Source organism: Lactuca serriola, chromosome 9, assembly GCF_051521515.1.
Source record: "Lactuca serriola cultivar US96UC23 chromosome 9, Lser_US96UC23_V15, whole genome shotgun sequence".
Lineage (NCBI taxonomy): Eukaryota > Viridiplantae > Streptophyta > Magnoliopsida > Asterales > Asteraceae > Lactuca > Lactuca serriola.
Window position 1 is genome coordinate 11,915,726 of NC_136416.1, and position 22,002 is coordinate 11,937,727.

The window sequence follows — 22,002 nt, forward strand, 5'->3', positions numbered from 1 at the left end:
GCTCAACATACATCGACATGAGTAAAGTAAATCAAACCAATGTGATGAATTGTTCTTCAATTTATTAATCTTCAAGAAAATTCTCCTTCAAAGGTATGTTTTATGCACTTCTCTGACTTCTAAAATCGGATATCTCAGACTAACTCTCCTCCCCATAGATCCCCCAATTGATAATGCAAATGAGTTAAAATAGATTTGCAAAAGACGTGGCTCATGTCATGAGGTTTGGGTCTCATGTCGTGAGTAGGGTGTTTATCCGTATCGGAGAAGGACTCTGACTTCCCTCATGCTAATCTTTTAGAATACCTTCCTCACATCGTGAGGTTGATTTGTCACGTTGTCAGTTGGGTTTTTCGCTAGAATTTTCTTCTTTTAAGCTTTAATCCTCCAAAGTTCCAATCCTTGTATGGTCAATATTTTTCAAGAGTGTTCTTATTGGCTGCAAAATACAATTTAATCCAATAAGTATCACATATCTTTGCAATTAACCAAAATATTAGTTAAAATGTATTACAATATTTCCTAAACATGTGTATAAATATGACAATATTAAAATACCCCACACTTATCTTTTGCTTGCCCTCAAGCAAAACTAATCATTTTTTAAGTTAAACTTTCATCATCAACGATTATACCAAGACCTCAATGCACATATTTGTGTCTAAGGTTCCTAAAAACTTCTCAATCCTAAATACTTACAATCCTTATGAACCTTCAACCCTTAGTTTATACGACACTCATTTTTGCAACCCTCTGAATCCATCCTCATGCATCTTTCTTAACCTCAAGGTATTTTTTGTTAAGCTACCCAACAATACATAATCTAGAAAGAATTATAATTTTGATACAACAATGGAGCTCTTTGAAATTCATCACTTCTTTGATATTTGCTTTTGTGATCTCTTCGAATTCAACACCTTTATGTTTGATTTTTGGTATCTTCAACTTTTTGATTCTTCAGAATTTTGATCTTTTGATCTTCATACTTTAATAGCTCCAAAACTCTTACAACTTTTTTTGTAACTTTCTCTCTCTCTCTCTCTCTCTCTCTCTATATATATATATATATATATATATATATATATATATATATATATATATATATCACTTTTTCGCTCAAATCCTACATGCTTAAGCAAAGGAGCTTCACTTCAACCTTTATTGGTTAGAGGTATTAGTCTAATTATAATGACTACATAAGCTCTCCTGGATTGATTTCAGGTACACGCTGCAAAACTTATTATGCCATATAAACTACCAGATTACCTTTCATATCTCATGACTTTTCATGGAAACTTGGGAAGCCACAAATATACTATAACATATGTTGGCTCAATTAAACATTTGAGCTCGGATTGGATCATCCCACACAACACTAGCAACTTAAGTTTTTAATTATCACTAGATTTAATCTTTAGATTATATTTCAAATCTATTAGAAAAATTTTTAAATTTTTTTAAATTTTCTAGCAATTTCCTTTTTCGACTCCCTACCCCACACTTATTTCATGAAATGCCCTCATTGTGTGCATAAAATAGTTTAAAAGCAATAAAAAGGAGAAAAAGGAACATACTCCCCTGGGGTAGTAGTGTCGAGATCGATTCTGAATGTGTGTGAAAAATTGAACACCTTGAGTATGTGACTGGAACTTGGACTTCATTGATACGTGTGAATGTGCTGGCAAAATGTGAATCAGAAACATGCATCTTCAAAAAATGTGGTGCATAAGATATTTAAAGCATAACTTCTAAATGTGGGAAAGCATAAGCCACATTATAAGTTTGGAACAGTAGAATAAAAATGCCATTTTTTAGTAATCACGGCGTGAGATTTGAGAGGTCACAACGTGCTGTCGATATAAATCGTATTCTGAAATAGTGATGGCAACGAGCTCACGACTTGAGGAGTAAAGTCTTACGTCGTGAGAACTAGGTGCAACAGAAAGCAAATTTGCAATACTTCTTCCATTCAAGTGATGTGTAATTGACCTTCTTAATGGATTAATACACTTCTAAAACTCTCATGTTTATGGAACCCACTCTTTCTCTAATCTCTTTTCACATACGAAATTTACCCCACACTTATTAAAAATTATGGGCTTCGATTCGTAACTCTAAAACACACAACCTCTCTCACTTTCTCTATTCTCTCATTTTCTCTCTTTCTCTCTCTCTCTCTCTCTTGATATTCTAATAAATCCGCAACAAAACAAACCATTTGTGGAGAAAGTAGAAGACAACCATCACATAATTCGGTTACATGTTTTAAAACATACCAAAATAAAAATAAAAACTCACAAAATAAAACACACCAAAATAATTAAGAAAATAAAAACGAATAAAAATAAAAGGATAAATATCAATAATCATCGGCATCTCTCGCTCCACGTGTCCCGGCTCTATCTCCCTATCTCGACCATAACCCCTCCCATGTAGGAATATAAGGATAATGAGGTGGCATGGTAGATGGTCATTCAACGTTAAGATGTGAAAATAAAACGTTGATTGCTTGATTATGATAATTAATATCGCCACCAAAATTTTCCAAATAAGTACCAACCTAACTTTGAAACGGGTCGGTTGGTACGCCACCCTCAAATTGTTGAGGTTGTTGTTGTTGTTGGCCCCTTGCACCCTGTGCTCTAACATTCCTTCGACCCCTTTGTCTCGGCTGCTCTTCGGGTTGACCAAGTTTCTCCCCATCATTATCACCCACAATGCTCCAATGCGTACCCATATTAACGACTACATTCGTTGCTTCTAAGTAACCCATAGTAAGATCGGTACCCTTAATGCATGTTAGAGTACGCATAACCCCTGGCACAAACACTCCATACGAATTTGCTAATTGGGTTACAAAATGCCCTCCCGCGATTGGGCTCCTAGCCCATTACGTTACCGCTTTGCTTGCCAAATATTGTGCCAGAAAGTAAGGAATATTGCAGCAAACGATGTAAGGATGCTCCATATAAAAAACAAGTTCAAAGTCGTTACTTTATCACCATGTTTTTTTGTGATTAATTGAAAGTATCACTAGACGGTGGATGAAATGATGAATTGGAGACCGGATTTGGCTTTCCTGTGATACCCCAGAATGAAACTCACCATTTGGAATTGTCTTCCAAAATTCATACTCATTTATGCCTTGAGAGAAATCCCGAGCGGCTGATCGTAAAAACCTATAAAAATGGTAGACATTGTGTCTTGTTGTTCGTACAAGCCCATTCTCCAAGAAAACTTGGCCAAGCAACACTCATAATATTGACCACCAAGACAAAAAAAACCAAGGCATGCACATAATAAGGATCAACCGTGTTTGCCTCAAAAGAAACAGTCAAGAAAAACTCCAAACACAATTCTTTGAAAACTTCTTCCTTAATTGAAAACAATGTCCTCCATCCATTACATGTAAAAGATACCCCATTGTCAGAAAAATGACTTCATGAAATACAGGTTCAATCTCTCCAACATCCCAATCTCATTTAGCTTGTTCCAATCTATGGTTGGCGAAATGGCAAACTCACGATTGTAAATCCAACCCAACTTGTTTTTGTAGTTGTTCAACATTTGTTGTGGAAGGTCATCGGGAAATTGATAAAATGGGTGTAAGCTTGAAACATTCCTTTGTTGCTGTAAAGGAGCTACTCTTGGACTCATATTACCTGCAAAATAACCTGCAAACAAACCCAACAATGAAAACCACAGATCAAATAAAAAGCAGAACATCACATGAGTTATAGACCTAGTTCTCTTGTTCTGGTCACGAAGAACACGTCGTTAATAGATTAGGTGTGTAAGCCCATAACTATATTTGTATGTGCTTGAATTGATGGTAGCATAGTCCTTTTTGGTTGCCTTCACACTCACAACTAGACAGATGATTAATTGAGAAAGAGGAAGAATTTATTAATTTGATTAATAAATTGAAATAAATGATTTATTAATGTATTATGGAAATAATATATTAATTAGAAATCATATTATTAATTAATAGTTAATCAGAAATTAATATGGAATTAATTGTATTAATTAAAAGTGTTGGGGCTATTTGGTACGTTATTGATAGTTAAGGAAGAAGCCCTAGAACCCTCCTAAGAGGCTTGGACGAAAATATTCTAGAGAGGTTCTCGAATTTTTGGCCATAGGCTATCTTGTGGAAGGTTTAAGGCTTGCTTGGTCCTTAAGCAAAGCAATTACGGTTTACTTATCCTAACCCTAACTTTGGCTCTATGTCACCTCACTATATAAAGACCCTTTCACTTATGATTTTCGGCCACATTAAAACCCTAGAGAGTACCATCCGAAATTTAGAGTGTACTCCTCCTTCTTATAAGTCATCTTCTTGCTAAGTGTGTTTGTGAGCCATTATAGGTATTAAACTTGTGATACTTGCTTTCAAGCTTCAAGATATACAAGGTTTTTGGATTGTTATAACTACATAACAATCTAAGGTATGTATCTTAATCCTTATTATGTGATTTTTTATTATAATACATAGACCTCGGGTTTGCATGTTGTTGTTCACTTGGTATGTTCAATTAGAGAAGACATAGATCAAATTAGGGTTGAATGCACACATAGGATTGTATGTTTACTCTAAAACCCATCAGTGATATGAGAGCTTAGGTTTAGTCTTCTATCGCATTAATACTAACATGAACTTGAACAATAAAGTTTTCAGAATTCACATTCTGTTCTGACACCACTACGTGATGGGTTTGTTTTTCGCTTTGCCATGACGTGGTAATTATTTACCAAGACATGGTAAGCTGTCAAATGCAAAATTCCCGTTTTTGATATGTTTCAATATAGATTAGGATTATTACCTTATATAATATTGTTTAATTGTTTAAACCGGAATATATTAAATTGTAATTTGATGTCCTTATCAATAATTACTTGCCATGTTTATCTTCCAAATCTGTTTTGATGATAAATTGATTGCCTAAAAATTTATATTTGACTAAATTGATTATTTTTTATTAATATAATTAATCAATTTTATGTTTAAAATAATGTTAACTATGGTTTTATTAATGATTTAAAACGAAATTTTTGGACCGTATTTTTGAGATGTTTCAAGTTGGTATCAGAGCCTTGGTTTGAGGGATTCGGGCGCACTCTCGGGTGTGACTGAACTCAAACTGAGGACATGAATATTTTTTTTTAAAAGAAAGACCATTTTTTTTACAAAAAGGGATTTTGAAAAGAGAAAAGGTTGTGGTGCATCCAATCAGCCGAGATCAATTAAGCTCTCTCAAATTACCCATACAAGTTTGTTATATTATGATTATAAGAACTACATGCTAGATTAGGGCTAAGGATCTAGGAATGATGCCTTGTATGCCTGTTATATGTGTATGAGAACTGCATGCTATTTAGGGCTAAGGATCTAGGAATAATACCTTATATGCGTGCTGTATGAGCTTATTGAATTATATGCTAGTATGGATTAGTCAATAATAGGATGGCCTGGGTAGGATATGCTTGATTATGTTTACTCAATGCTCGAATGCTTCTTGCTTTGTGCTTTTAGAAGTTCTAGTTATCTTTAACTAACTAGTAAACGAATACGTTAAGTTACATATTATGAGGACTAAATAAATTCAGAAGGTTAGGTTTAACTATATTTTGCAGCTCTTGGTTGAGTCTAACCATTATAGGGTAAGACCTCTCATTCAAAGAATTATATGGTCTTATTGATACATGATGGTATTCACGAGCTAGTTAGTAGGAGATAACAAGGAGTTCTTATGCAGCTGATGGCAGAGAGTGGGTCGGAGATTACCCTAGGGCAAGCCTAGGATGAGATTAGCAAAGAGCAGTAGTAGAGAAAGGGACTTGGTGGAGTCGAGGCAGTTCTTGAGGAAAGTAGGGATTGATGTGGAAGGTAGTATGGGCTCGTGCTACTGAAAGTAGAGAATCCGTACTCGAATCAAGGAAGGCTGAGATGAACCAAGGAAACTTGTAGTATGTGAGATCCTTTAAGTTATGATGAGTTTTTGATGTTTGTTATGGTGTATTTTCAGTATGGCGACGCTACGCATTAGACCAGTTGACAGTTCAGGTGCCAGTGAGGGATTAAGCTCGGGCTCTGGAGCCGGGCAGCTCAATGAGCATATGAGAGAGTTCATTTCATTTGAGGTTACGTGCAGTATTTTAAGCCAGACTCCTATGATCTTTGGTATTGTCAAGGAGGGCATCTTGGAGATACTTGATGAGAGGTTGGGTGCATTCCGTACCGAGATGGCGGCCATGCTAGGGGTACACACGATGACTTTCAGGGAGTTCTGAGCTTGTGGAGCTCCAGACTATCATGGGGCTCGGGACCCCATTGCTAGCAGCAGGTGGTTGGCTGATGTTGCCAACGCCTTCCGTACGAGCCGATGTCCCAAGGGGGACAAGGTCCGACTTGCTTCCTGTCTACAGAAGGACAGAGCACGTGACTGGTGGGAGGAGGTCAGACATGCCATTGGAGATGATGCAACTTTAGATGCGATGAATTGGAGTGACTTTTTGGCCAGGTTCAGGGCTAAGTTTACACCTATGATTGAGGTGCAACTGATCGCTAGGGAGTTCTAGGATCTCCAACAGAAGACTGAGACGATGACCGAGATCACCACCATGTTTAGGGAGGGGGAGGAGTTTTAATTTTGATTGTTTTACCTTTTTTATAAAAGTGAGGAAAATCTATTTTATTACTCATTTATAATTTCAGTGATTTGTTTGACATTTTGACGTAGACTATCAATTTTTAAAGACATGTTTCGTATTAAGTTACTATCTTTTCTTTCTGAGCTTTCTCCTACGTGGAGTGAATCCATAGAAATTCTTGGTCTAAGAGTTTCTCGTAGAGTATTTTTATTTCTATCTATGTTTAAAACCCAAGAGTTTTCTTGAGGATTTATGTCGCAGAAATGCTTATCTTTGACATGGTCAATTTCTGAGAAGACGTCGTCAAGTTCGATGTACTCGTCCTTCTTGTAGTCTATGCTATGGTGACTACTGGTCAAGGCATATCCTATGAGTAGTAGAGTTAAGAGCTCATGCATATTAGGGAGATTATGGGAATCTCCAATGGTTGCGTCCTTGATTGCCTTGTAGTTGACAACCACCCTTATCGTTCCGTAATACGTGGCCGATGAGGAGATGAAAAAGGCTCGATACTATGAGATGTTGCGGAGTGATATCCGCCAGTTTGTGAGTCGATCTAGCTGCAAGACGCTGGAGGATATGATTGCGAGAGAGAGAGAGAGAGAGAGAGAGAGAGAAAGAGAGAGAGTTAGATTTGATGATCGAAAAGAAGAGGAAACCAGAGGGGTTCAGTCAGGGGGTGTGGGAAAAAAGATAAAGGTATCAGATCACCAATCGAGGAGCCAACATGGTCGTAGCCGTTGCGGTAAGTGCAACAAGTTGCGTGAGGGGACGTGCAGAGCGAGTAGTTCGGGCTACTTCAAGTGCAATCGAACTGGTCATGTTAGCATGGATTGTACTGCTACCACCATTACAACCACAATATCAGATGTGATTCGCTTCCAGTGCAATCAGAGGGGACACAAGAAGTCTCAGTTCCCGAGTTTAGCAGCAGCAGCAGGACAGGTGGTGGCACCTTCTCCTGCTACGTTGAGGATTACAGATGCCCGTCAGGGCCGGTCAGAGGCGCATGTGGTGAAGAGCAGATCCTTCCAGTTGACAGTAGAGGAGGCACGTGCAGCTCCCGGCGTGGTGATGGGTATGTATCTTTTCCTAATCTTTTTATTTATATTGATTGTTGCTTATGTTTATGTGTTTCATTATAGGATCGTTCCTTTTGAACGATATATCTGCTCTGGTATTATTTGATTTGGGGGCTACCCAATCTTTTGTGTCGCTCATGCTTAGCAAGAGGTTTGTAGGAGCTCCATGGGAGCTGGACTGTCACTAGATGTAGAGATAGCAGATGATAGGACCGTTCGGGTTGCAAGGGTTCATCGGGAATGTACACTGTGGTTATTTGATGACTTTTCTATGGATTTAGTCCCCATCCCGCTGCGAGGGAATAAGGTTATAGTGGGCTTGGACTAGTTGAGCCCCAATGGGGTAGTGATCGACTGCGAGCAACAACATGTGCGGGTTCGGACCCCAAGTGAGGGAGCTTTAGTGATTCAAGGCAAGAGGTTATAGGGTGGACCAACTTTATGATCAGCAGTGAGAGCGAGGCGCTACCTTCAACAGAGTTGCGCAAGTCATGTCGCCTATGTTATGGATGTCCGGGATAAGGGTAAGGAGATAGTGCATGATGTACCGACCGTACAGGAGTATCCGGACGTGTTCCTAGAGAATTTGCCTAAGGTACCTTCGGAGAGGCAGGTAGAGTTCAGGATTGACCTAGTCCCTGGTGCGGCTCCGATATCCAAGACACCATATCGGTTGGCTCCTCCATAGATGTTGGAGTTGTCTACACAGCTGCAAGAGCTGTTAGACAAGGGATTTATTAGGCCGAGCAGTTCGCCATGGGGAGCCCCGATCCTATTTGTGAAGAAGAAGGATTGGTCACATCGGATGTGTATAGATTATCAGGAGATGAATAAGGAAACGATGAAGAACCGTTATCCCCTACTGAGGATTTATAACTTATTGACTAGCTTCAGGGTGCATCTTGGTCTCCAAGATTGACCTGCGATCGGGTTATCACTAGATGCGATTCAAGGACGATGACATGCCGAAGACAATATTTCAGACTCACTATGGTCACTATGAGTTCGTGGTGATGCCGTTTGGGCTCATAAATGCTCATGCCGTGTTCATGGATCTCTTGAACCACGTGTGCAGACCGATGTTGGACAGCTCAGTGATAGTCTTCATCGATGATATCTTAGTTTATTCTAAGACTCAGGATCAGCATGAGGAGAACCTGAGGGAGGTGCTGGAGACACGGAGGAGGGAGAGACTTTTCGCAAAGTTCTCTAAGTATGAGTTCTAGTTGCGTGAGGTGCAGTTTCCGGGGCACCTTGTCAACCAGAAGGGTATTTTGGTCGATCCAGCCAAGATAGAGGTCGTGATGCAGTGGGAGGTTCCGAGGTCTCCATATGAGATTCAGAGTTTTCTTGGTCTAGCGGGTTATTATTGGACATTCATCCAGGATTTCTCCAAGATTGATGTTCCCTTGACCCAACTAACCAAGAAGTCAGTGACATTCCACTAGGGGCCTGAGCAGCAGGCAGATTTCGAGACTCTCAGACAACAGTTATGCGAGGCACCGATTCTGACCTTGCCATATGGTGTCGAAAACATAGTGGTTTACTGCGACGCTTTTATCACGAGTATGGGCGCGGTACTGATGCAGTGGGGTCACATGATAGCATACGCTTCGAGGCAGTTGAAGCCTCATGAGGCGAACGAACCGATGCTCGATTTGGAGCTGGGGGCCGTGGTTTTCTCCGTCAAGATTTAGCGACACTAACTCTATGGAGTTCATTGTACCATTTACACGGATCACAAGAGATTGAGATGCCTCATGGATCAGTCGAATCTGAACATGAGGCAGCGTCGGTGGTTAGATGTGGTGAAGGATTATGACTGTGAGATCCTTTATCACCCGGGCAAGGCCAATGTGGTGGCCGATGCTCTTAGCCGTAAGGAAGTAGTGGCTCCGATACGAGACATATTTCTGAGGATGATAGTGGTTACTCCATTTCTGGAACGGATTCGGGAGGCGCAGGTTGAGGGTATGAAGGAAGAGCGTTGGAAGTGTGAGTGGATTGTAGGCCAGCTGGCGTCAAATGATTATGACAACCGTGGATTGTTGACCCTGCATGGGAGGGTCTGGGTTCCATACTGGGGCAATGTACGACAGGTTCTGATGGATGAGGCCCACAAGTTGAGGTTCTCCATCCATCCGGGGGCGACAAAGATGTATCGGGTTCTTTGCCCTGATTATTGGTGGCCATGCATGAAGCGGACATAGCATGATATGTGGAGCGGTGCTTGACTTGTAGGAAAGTCAAGGCCGAACACCAACGACCTCACGACAAGATGCAACAGTTAGACATTCCTGTGTGGAAATGGGAAGATATCATTATGGATTTCATCACGAAGCTTCCCAAGACCGCACAAGGAGTATATTCAATTTGAGTCATCGTGGATCGGTTGACCAAGAATGCTCATTTCTACCCGATCCAAAAGAGTATATCGGTTGAGAAGCTAGTCAAGATCTACGTACGTGAGTTAGTGACACGTCATGGAGTACCGATTTCGGTTGTGTCAGGCCGAGATGTTCGTTTGACTTCCAAATTTTGGAAGAGGTTTCATGACGAGATGGGTACTCGTCTTCACTTCAGTACTGCTTTCCACCCTCAAGCAGATGGGAAGAGTGAGAGGACGATTCAGACTCTAGAGGACATGTTGCATGCATGTGTATTGGACTTTGGAGCCAGTTGGCATACGTATCTTCCGTTAGTGGAATTTTCGTAAAACAACAACCATCACACCAGCATAGATCGACCTCCATTTGATATGCTTTACAGGAGGAAGTGTATGACCCCAATCTGTTGGGGTGAGGACGTTCATAGAGTTATGGTGAGTACCGAAGTGGTACTCAAGACCACTGAGAAGATTCAGTAGGTCCGAAGTAGGCTTCAGACTGCTCAGAGTTGGCAGAAATGCTATACCGACAAGCGTCGTTCAGACCTAGAGTTCCAGGTAGGAGATATGGTCCTCCTTAAGGTTTCACCTTGGAAAGGTTTCATCCAGTTCAGGGTCTTGTCTCAGTTGGGCCGAGTTGCTTATCGTTTGGATCTTCCAATAAAGCTCAGTCAACTCCACAAAACTTTTCATGTCTCCCAGCTACGGAAGTGCTTTGTGGATGACTCCGCATTCGTGCCTTTAGAGGATATCCAGGTTGATGACAACCTGAACTACATCGAGAGACCAGTAGCCATTCTCGACAGGAAGATGAAGGAGCTGAGGAACAAGAGAGTAGAGCTGGTGAAGGTACAATGTCAGCAATGCAAGGATTCAGGGTGGACTTGGGAGCCTGAGGAGGAGATGAGGGAGCACTACTCGGAGTTATTTCCCGAAGCAGCAGACTTCGATGAAGAAGTCTAAGACAAGTGGGGGAGAATTGTAATGCCTAGTTCCTGGTATGTATTTAATTAAAGATTTATTCGCTTTTGTATATAAACTCGATGAGTTGGAGGCCCCAAACTCGTCGAGTAGGGAATGGGTTTGGATGCGGGTGGTGAAGCCTACTCAATGAGTTGAGATCCTCAACTCGACGAGTAGGACAGGCAGAATGAAACCCTAATTCTAGGGTTTTGCTCCTTATTTAAACACATTAACCCCCATAGACTGGCCTCATTTACAGTCTCCAAGTCCCAAACCCTAAATCTCAAAAACCTAATGCCTAGTGTGAGCTTGAGAGTCATTTTTTAGAGAAAACTTGTGTATTGAAGCTTGTGGAAGAAGGAGAAGCTTAAGGGCCCAAGAGAAAGCTTTTAGATCCAGAAACTTCACTCAATTTGCAGGATTTTTTGGTAAGCAAGTCTCAAACTTGCTTAATGATTACTTAGATCTCTTTATTTTCACTTTTATTAGGTTTTGGTCCAAGTAGCATGGTCCTTGGGAAATGGACATCCCATGTGAGTATACTTCTAGATCTAGGATCTTAAAGAGCTTTCATGGCAAAAAGGTGCAAACTTTATGGCCATTGAAGCCCCATGCAAGATTTAGGATGTTATTTTGTCCTTTTAAGCCCCAAAAGGCCATGCATGGAGAGAAAGTCAGAGACTTTACTGATGGGTTATGAGCATAACATCATTCCTCTGGTGTTCATGCAACCCTAATTGCTTTGATCTAGGTTTTTCTACTATGAACACATCAAAATTGAATACCAAAGCAATGATTCTAAGAACTAGCATATAACAATCAAATTGACATATAAACTAGGGTTTAGATCATACCTTTCTTGTTATGTGGTAATAACAAGATCTCCTTGAATATCCTTGACCTTCGAAATCTTAGTGCCTCAAATGTTGCACCTCTAATGGAATCACAAACACCCAATGCAAGAGGATGACTTAGGAGAGAGGAGAAAATCGGCTAGGGTTTCTCTTAGAAGTCTGGGGTCGATTTCTACTTGTTTAAGGGTCTATTTATAGTTGAGGCTATTTTGCTTAGGGCTTAAGCAATCCATGGGGCCCATCTAGAAAGCCCTTGGATGAAATCTTCTTGGACTCTCCATAGATTTCTTCCAATCCCTCTCTATTAGGAATCCATAGCCCAACTAGCAACTATCAAATAATTGCAGTATCAGTCCCCTTTATTTAATCAGTCTCTTTTGATCACCAAATTAATTTCAGATCAATACAAATTAAATATTATGATTTCCAAATAATATATTAAACTTGTAATATATTAATAAAACCATTTTCGAGTACCAATTTATTATTCATATAATAAATTCTACTCCCTCTCCTCTTATTATCTTATCAAGTTGCATGAGTGAAGGCAACCCAAAAGGACCATGCTTATAATTGGGCCAAGTACATACCAAAATAGTTATGGGCTTAGAAACTTAATTCAATAGTCTCCCACTTGGATAAGTCTAATAACTATTTTGCAAGTACGACTTCAGAACCTGATCAGTAATCGTAGGTTTCAAAAGTCGCTGTCAACTCTAATCTTATCAGTAACGCATCCTTTAGATAAGGGATCATATATTCCTCCATTCTAGATATCGTATAAATTGAGACATGGATTTAAATCATCCTCTCTGTTCATGTGTTGTTTCCCGATTTCCAATTTATGATGACTGGAAACAGACTACAATTGAACACATCAACTTAGTCCCGGCTTGGCCAAGCGTTTAGGGTGTCATCACTGAATCATCGAGGGGCCCACAGATATCGCTTTTATCCCTCTTAGGGTAAAAGGAATGGATAAACTTCGACTCAAATGCTCGTTTGTACCCACTCATCAAATCACACACAACAATATGTTTTATAACACCAAGTTACTGGTGCGTTTAGATATTATCAATGTGCAACCGACTTGTAGATTACAACTCACATGTCTTAGTTTCAAGAATATAAGATATTATCATCTCACTAATCACTCGTGATAAAATCCGTGAAGTGATTCAAGTGAGCGTGGGTTTAATCCAGTACTCAAATCTTATTTCAGGAGCACTCATGAACACTGCAACAAACTTTTGCTATGTCTAAGACGCTTTAGACAATCTACAGTCAGATTCATGACAGTCTAGCTTCAATACCTACTTCCATAGTATTTATCATCTGTGGATGGTTTGAATAATCTTATTATTCGAGAAGTCAAAACATGCAAAGTGAAACACAATCATAATACTAATCCTATATGGCCCCAAACTTTTGAGTATAAATAAAACACCTTTATTTAATCACCATATTGATTACTCATTATTCATTGTATAATGTTTCAGATAATTAACTTATTACTTGAACTATAACAACAATTGTCCCATGCTCCAAGCATGCACACTATGTTTACCTATGGTCCTTACTTTGTGAAATAGATTAAATGAACACATTTCCAGTGATGCTCATTTCATAATTCCCAATCCTTATCACACGTGTAAAAATCTCAAATTCTTCCCATTATTAGAACATGTTAGATTCAAACATTTTACGCAATGATCCTTTTGTAATGTCAAAGCACCAAAGTCACCAAGACTTTTCCAATGAAATTACCAAGTACTCTATGAAGTCTTACATTCAAAGTACATTCCTTTGAACATCATTCTTGCATAAAAGTTTCTAATCTAGACATAGATTCTTGATATCCAACTCCCATTATGGAAACATTTCCATATTTTCCATATGACAACTCATTATTAATAGAATCCTATATAAAATAATAATGTTGATATGGTCCATCCACTACTATACTTCCAACTGCCACAAGGATCAACCCTTAGTGAATGCCCCTATGTTAAACCTTTTCAACATAACATTCGTATATGTCTTTTGACTAAATTCAATTAAAATTTCTCGATCTAAGCTTTTAGATTTGAAATGAAGTATAATATTTTCTCCCTTAATTATAGAAAAACATCTTTTCAACCTTGCAACTTTGCAAAATGAAACTGTTGTTTTCTATAATTAATATTGCTAACTTACAACACTTAAAATAATAATCATGCTCCAACTAACATGATAATTATATCCATACCAGCATAACATTTATGCTCCCACTAGTTTTGACACGTATTCAGAAAACAGTTGGACTTCTAGAAATCAATACTTATTGACTTCAAAAGTTCATATTTATAATACGATATGCTTCGATAAGCCTTTATCTAAGCTTCTCAAACTTATACACCTTTCCTTAGATAACTCACATGTGTGTCTAAACTATTTCAGAACCTACAACAGTAAGTCTCGAATATTCATACTTATTTCCATTTCTCACAATTCGAACTATGAGGATGTGACATCCCCAAAATCACGACCAGAAAAGACCGATTTCATTTATGCTTTTTAAAATAATTTCAAAGTAAATCCTTTTGATTTAAAAGAGTTGCGGAATTTGTTCCCAAATCAAAATATGATAAAATAATATTTATCAAAGCATTTCATCAAGTGATGCATTTTCATTATATAATCAAAACTCTGGATGTCATGTTCCGATACAGACCATAAAGCATAAACGATAACATTACAAGTCATTCAACAAATATATACATATACAGACTTGTAAACAAAACAACTTGATGATTCAACCATCTTATGCCCTCGTGCCACTACCTGTAATACGAATAAACTGAGTGGGTCAGGCTTGGGAGCCTGGTGAGCATATAGGGTTTTCAACCCACAATATATAATTATATTTAATTTCACCAACCAACAATAACCCGATTACCCATTCCCGTTATCCTCACTTTATGTACCTAAAACAACATCTATCTCAAGGGACCTAATCTAGGATTTTCATCGAGACGGACATTACTGCTAAGGGGTTTCCTCAACAATAGATATCCTAAAGGAAACCATGAGAGGGATAGAGTACACCGATGAACACATCGTTCACAACACCTACAGGTTATGAACCTACTAGCGTTCCACAGGAGTGTCTAGAAAGAGTCTGTGGTCGTTATCCATACTCCGCTGAATAACAATATCAACAACAACAACATCGATGCCTCTCATTTGTTTATCACACATCAACTATCTACCCATGTTCTACCCAACATATTGATGGGTTTTTAGCCATATGAACATCCCTATGTGCACATGCAACCCTAATGCTTGGATCTAGGTTTCTCTAATTGATCATACATTGAATCCAAGACTTCTAATGGCTAATATACAATAATAACAATATGAAATCAAAGATTAGAAGTTTAACTTGAATCACTTGCTTGATTTTGTTGTCCTTGAGGCTTTAGAATCACAATTGTCACTCCTCTAATGGCTTACAAACACCAACTAGCAGGAAGATGATTTAGGAGAGAGGAGAGGGGAGGAAGAATTCGGCCAGGGTTTCCTTAGAGACAAGTGTGTCGAATTCCCTCAACCCATAGGGTCTATTTATACTAGTAAGGCTCCTAGGGTTTCACCCTTAAACCCTAATTGGATAACTTAAGCCCTAAGCAATCCAAATCCTTTCCATGATAAGCCTTGGATGAAATCTAAGCCTATCCAAAGCCCTAGAATTCGTCCCCCCTTATCCCTAAAGGATTTATAGCCCAAAGTGCAACTATCAAACAATTGACAGTTTATACCCCTTTATTTAATTAATCTCTTTAAGTCACCAAATTAATTCCAAATTAATTTATGACATATATTAATCAAATAACAATATTATTATTCCTTATAATATTCCTTCTCTCATTATAAATCATCCTGTCAAGTTGCTATGGTGAAGGCAACCCAAAAGGACCATGCTCAACCGGGTCAAATACTTACCTAATATAGTTGTAGCCTTAGACACTAGTCCAACACATATTAGTAGATAAAAATATATATTTTTATACATAGTTTAAAACATGTATATCATTCTCATTCAATACATATTCCATATAACTGATGAGGCACACCCACATAACACGTATTTCATAGAGAAAAATCAGATCTATGAGATAGAAGAAAGTGAATATACATTCACGCACATAACAACAAAATTATACACATAACACGTATTTCGTATAAAATACTTCATAATTATGCGTTAGAAGAAAGTAACTACACACTCACTTGATCAGAAGATGATCGGACAACACTACGACTTGTAGAAGTAGTATTCTTCGGTAGATCTTCACAAAAACCGGGCTTCTCGCGAGCAGAGCTTCGGCTCGGGAATTGCACTTCTCGAGATCTTCGGGGCTTCGGGACTTGCTTCAGGGCTCGGGATTGATATTGGGGCCTCGGGGGTACTTCTTTGCACGTAAATCGAGGTAATATGGGTGAGAGATGAGAGAATGAGCAACCAAACTCGGCTGACCCTTCAAATCTATTTATAGGGAAAAACTGGCCCTTGCCACATCGTAGCACCTTTTTCCACGTCGTTGGATTGGTCGTCACTGCATGCGTCATCGCAAGTTGCATCTGGGGGACTCCCGGAGGCGTCAGAAGACTGGCCACATCGCGGCACTGCTTGCCACGTCGTGGTATCTGACAGTTTTGGGGTTTCGCGCCCCGAACTTTAGAAATTCATAACTTTCGCATACGAAATCCGTTTTCAACGTTCTTTATATCAACGCGAAGGTGAGATTATGCTCTACAACTCTCGTTTAGACTCCATTGGCTAATTTTGATTTGATTTTTAATATATTATAAGTATATTACTTCTATATTATTTTTAGTAGGCCGGGACAGGAAAACTCTGTTCGAAATTCATAACTCCTTCATATGAACTCTGTTTCTGTCTGTCTTTTTATCTTTGGACTACTATCAATGATATCTTCAGTTCTCATTTAGAAATTTTTGGCTAAATATCACTCGATCTCTATTTCGAGTATTCGAGCTGCATACCGTTAAGTCGAAACTTCGAAAAATCATTACTTCCTCATACGAAGTCAGATTTGGGCGTTCTTTTCATGCACGCTCTCGGTTTAAGGAACTCTACAACATTCATTTAGATCACTAAGGCTAAATATCGCACTAACGTAAATTTCAGTTTTTACGTCATTCAGCGTTGCCGTGTCTATCGCTAAACTTCGACATGTCATAACTTCTTCGTTATAACTCGGATTTCGGCATTCTTTATATATTCGGAAACCTCGTTTCAACTACTACAACATTATCCATAGATATCAGCTTTGTCTAACATTTCATTTTGATGCTTATTTTTATTCTTAATTAAATTAAGTCACACAATTAAGCACATAACACATAATACTCAAATAATACATTTCTATTATTCCAAAATGGGTTACAAAGGTTAACCTGGACTACTATATCAATATTAATGATGAGCCCGGAAACACAGGCGTTACAATTCTCTCCACCTTAGAATGATTTCGTCCCTGGAATCACACATCAATAAACAAATGCGGATAGCGACTCATCATGTCACTCTCCGTCTCCCAGGTGAGATTCGGCCCATTCGTGTGTTTCCATCGGACAAGCACTAACTCGACCATCTTGCGTCGCAACTTCTTAGTCTTTCGGTAAACGATTGCCTCTGGTTCTTCAATCAACCGTTTGTTCTCATCGATTCTCAACTCCGAAAGTGGAATCATGTCGGGAACTTCTCCCGTGAACTTTCTCAAATAACACACATGAAAAGTGTTATGAATTCCATTCAGTTCTTCTGGTAGTTCAAGCTTGTAAGCTATGTTCCCAATCCTCTAAATAACTTTAAACGGTCCAATAAACCTTGGACTTAATTTTCCCCTTTTACCAAATCTTATAAGTCCCTTCCACGGAGAGACTTTAAGCAAAACCGAATCTCCAACTTCAAAAGTCATCGGTCTTCGCTTGTTGTCAGCATAGCTCTTTTGACGATCCTGAGCTGCTAACATTCGTTCCCTAATTATTTTCAACTTTTCAGCAGTTTGATGAACCAACTTCGGTCCCATAAACTGCTTTTCCCCAGCCTCAGGCCAACAAGACGGCGTACGACACTTCTGTCCGTACAAATCTTGATAAGGTGCCATCTTTATGCTCGAGTGGAAACTATTATTGTAGGAAAATTCTACCAAAGGTAAATGTTCATCCCAGTTACCTTGGAATTCCAGGGTACATGCTCTCAGCATATCTTCAAGTGTTTGTATCGTTCGTTCGCTCTGACCATCAGTCTGTGGATGGTAAGCCGTACTTAAACACAACTTGGTACCCAATTCCTCTTGTAGACTTTTCCAAAATCGCGAGGTGAAACGGTTGTCACTATCTAACACAATCATTAACGGAACACCGTGAAGCCTCACAATTTCCTTTACGTAAGAATTTGCAAGCTTATCCATAGACCTTTTCTCCTTGGCTGCTATGAAATGCGCACTCTTCGTGAATCGATCAACGACCACCCAAATCATGTCATGACCATTCTTTGTTCTGGGCAGTTTAGTGACAAAATCCATAGCGATGTCTTCCCATTTACCCATAGGCGCATGTAAAGGTTCTAAACTCCCATATGGTTTCTGATGTTGTGTCTTGACTCTCGCACAAGTCACACACTCGGCTACATACTTTGCAACATCAAGCTTCATCGTCGGCCAGCAATAATAGGGTTTCAGGTCCCTATACATTTTAGTGCTACCGGGATGAATCGAGTACATGGTTTTGTGAGCTTCTTCCATCTGAAGATCTCTGACTCCTCCTATCTTAGGTATCCAAATCCGATCTTGGAACACCTTCAGTCCATGACTGTTTATACCGAACACCAACGTTTTGCCCAAACGTTCCTCCTTTCGGTTATTCTTCTCAGAAGCTTCCTCTTGAGCTTTCTTTATACTTTCCACAATGGTCGAGACAACTTCAACTCTCAATGCTCTTGGCCTCTTCCTTTCTAGATTGACTTTCCGACTGAGAGCATCAGCAACAACATTTGCTTTACCGGGGTGGTAAAATATCTCACAGTCGTAGTCCTTAAGTAACTCTAGCCAGCGTCGTTGCCTCATATTCAATTCTTTCTGATTAAAGAGATATTGGAGACTCTTATGATCAGTGAAAAGGTTGCACTTCGTGCCATAGAGGTAATGCCTCCATATCTTCAGAGCGAAAACTACTGCTGCCAACTCCAAATCATGAGTCGGGTAGTTCTTTTCATGCTCTTTCAATTGTCGAGACGCATATGCGATCACCTTATCTATTTGGGTCAAAACACAACCCAATCCAACCCCAGACGCATCGCTATAAACAGCAAAGTCTTCAACTCCATCAGGTAGAAAAAGTATCGGTGCCTCGCATAGTTTCTTCTTTAGCTTCTCGAATGCTTCTTTATGCTTATCACTCCAAGCATAAGTAGCTCCTTTGTGGGTCAAAGCTGTCAATGGAGTAGCGATCGAAGAAAAGCCTTGGATAAACCTTCGGTAATATCCGACTAATCCTAAAAAGCTTCGGATCTCCGTGGGACTTGTCGGTTGTTCCTACTTCATTACAACTTCAATCTTTGTTGGATTAACCATTATCCCTTCTTGGTTGACCACATGACCCAAGAATTGGACTTCTCGAATCAAAAAATCACATTTGGAGAACTTTGCATACATCTTTTCCTTCTTCAAAACTTCTAACACTTCTTGCAAGTGTCTGCCATGCTCCTCTTGGCTTTTCGAATAAATCAGAATGTCATCTATGAACACTATCACATATTTATCTAGGAACGGATTACAAACCCTGTTCATTAAATCCATGAATGCTGCTGGAGCATTGGTTAGTCCAAACGACATAACCAAAAACTCGTAGTGCCCATATCGTGTTCTGAATGCAGTCTTCTCTATATCCTGCTCTCTTACTTTCAGCTGATGATATCGTGACCTAAGATCGATCTTCGAGAAATAGCTCGAACCTTGAAGTTGAACGAACAGGTCATCAATCATCGGCAATGGATATCTATTCTTTATCGTTGCTTTATTCAGCTCTCTGTAATCGATGCACATTCTCATACTTCCATCTTTCTTCTTCATGAATAACACCGGAGCTCCCCAGGGCGATGAACTAGGTCTAATGAAACCTTTGTCTAATAACTCCTGAAGTTGCATCATCAGCTCCTTCATATCCGTTGGTGCTAATCGGTAAGGTGCTTTTGCTATTGGCGTCGTCCCTGGTAGCAAGTCTATTCTAAACTCCACTTGTCTATCATACGGTAATCCTGGAAGATCTTCAGGAAATACTTCCGGATAATCACATACGACAGGAATGCGCTGCATCGCCTTTTTCTCCTTCTTAGCATCTATCACAAATGCTAGATACGACGTACATCCTTTGGCCAAACACTTTCTGGCTTTCATCAATGAAATGATTCCAGAATTTACTCTGCGTTTATCTCCATACACCATAAACGACTCATTCCCAGGCGGGTTTACCTTTACAATCTTCTTCTTGCACAATATCTCGGCGTCATTGGCGCTAAGCCAATCCATTACCAATATGATGTCGAAACCATTAAGTTCTATAGGCAATAATTCCTCGTGGAACTTATTCCCCTTTAATTCAATTAAGATGTTTTTCATACGATGGCTAACAGGTACAAACTTGCCACTAGCAACTTCGACTAATAAACCATTATCTAGTCTATCGACAGGCAAAGCTAGTTTTCTACCAAATTCATGCGAAATAAAGGAGTAGTTGTCTCCAGAATCAAATAAAACTTAGGCAAGAAATTTGTTTACGATAAAGGTACCTGAAGCGACATCAGCTTCATCTTTTGCAGCTTCTAGTGTCATCTGGAATGCTCTCGCCTTCGGCTTTGGCAGAATGTTGGGTCTTGCTGGCTCCTTCTTTTTCGGGAAGTCCCTCGACATGTGTCCCTCCTCACCACAACCATAGCAAACTTTCTTAGCGAGGGTGCATTCATTGGTATAGTGCCCTGGCTTTCCACATTTGAAGCATGTGGCCACTACGTCACATTTTCCATGATGCTTCTTCTTACATTTTTCGCACCATTTCACTTCCCCTCCTCCTCCTCTCGAACTAGACTTCGAGAACTTGTTTTTCTTGTTGGACCCTGAAGTTCCATCTAACTTCCTCTTTTCACCAACCTCTATCCTCTCCAGACCCTTTTCCTTCTATTGGGTCTCCACATTCTTAGCTACTCGAACAGTTGTTTTTAGAGTAGTTGCCATCTTGACTGTCGGGCCAAAGTCGGCAGGTAGTCCATTAGCGAACCTATCAATCTTGGAGAGTTCCGTTGGCACTACGTACGGAAATAACTTCATTTTCTCAATGAATGCAGTAGCATAGTCATCTATGCTCATCCTCCCCTTCTTCAAGTTTTGGAACTCATTGTTCAGATCAATCAGATCTATCTCTGAACAATACTGCACCCTTAACTGTTCCAAGAACTCCTCCCATGACATTTTCAGGGCTTCTCCTCGTGGCATAATATCTTCCAGCAACTTCCACCAAGTCAAGACTCCAGTCTTCAGTTGTCTAACTGCAAATACAGTCTTCTGTTTGTTGCTACAGTCGCAAATTTCAAATACCATCTCCATTTCGGAGATCCAATCCATAATCTCAATAGGATTTGGGCTTCCAGAAAGACTTGGCGGCTTGGCACCCAAGAAATTCTTGTACATTCGCCCATCTTTGTTGTTTCTCCTTTCCGGGTCGTTCCTTTTTTCTCCTTGAGTCCCAACTTGACTCATAATGCGACTATTGTTCCCCTCCTCCGATTGCTCGGGAATCAATTCAGGTTCCTCGATGGGCATGATAGGTTCGTCCTTATTATCATGCAACATCTGTCGCATTTCATCCCTTTGTTCGGCTAACATAGCCCGAATCATGGCTTGCACCCCAGCCATTGTTATTGGTTCTGGTGCTGCTGCTACAACATGTATTTGCTCAATCACTGGTGGTTGATTCCTGTTTTCATCCGCGTTTCCAACGC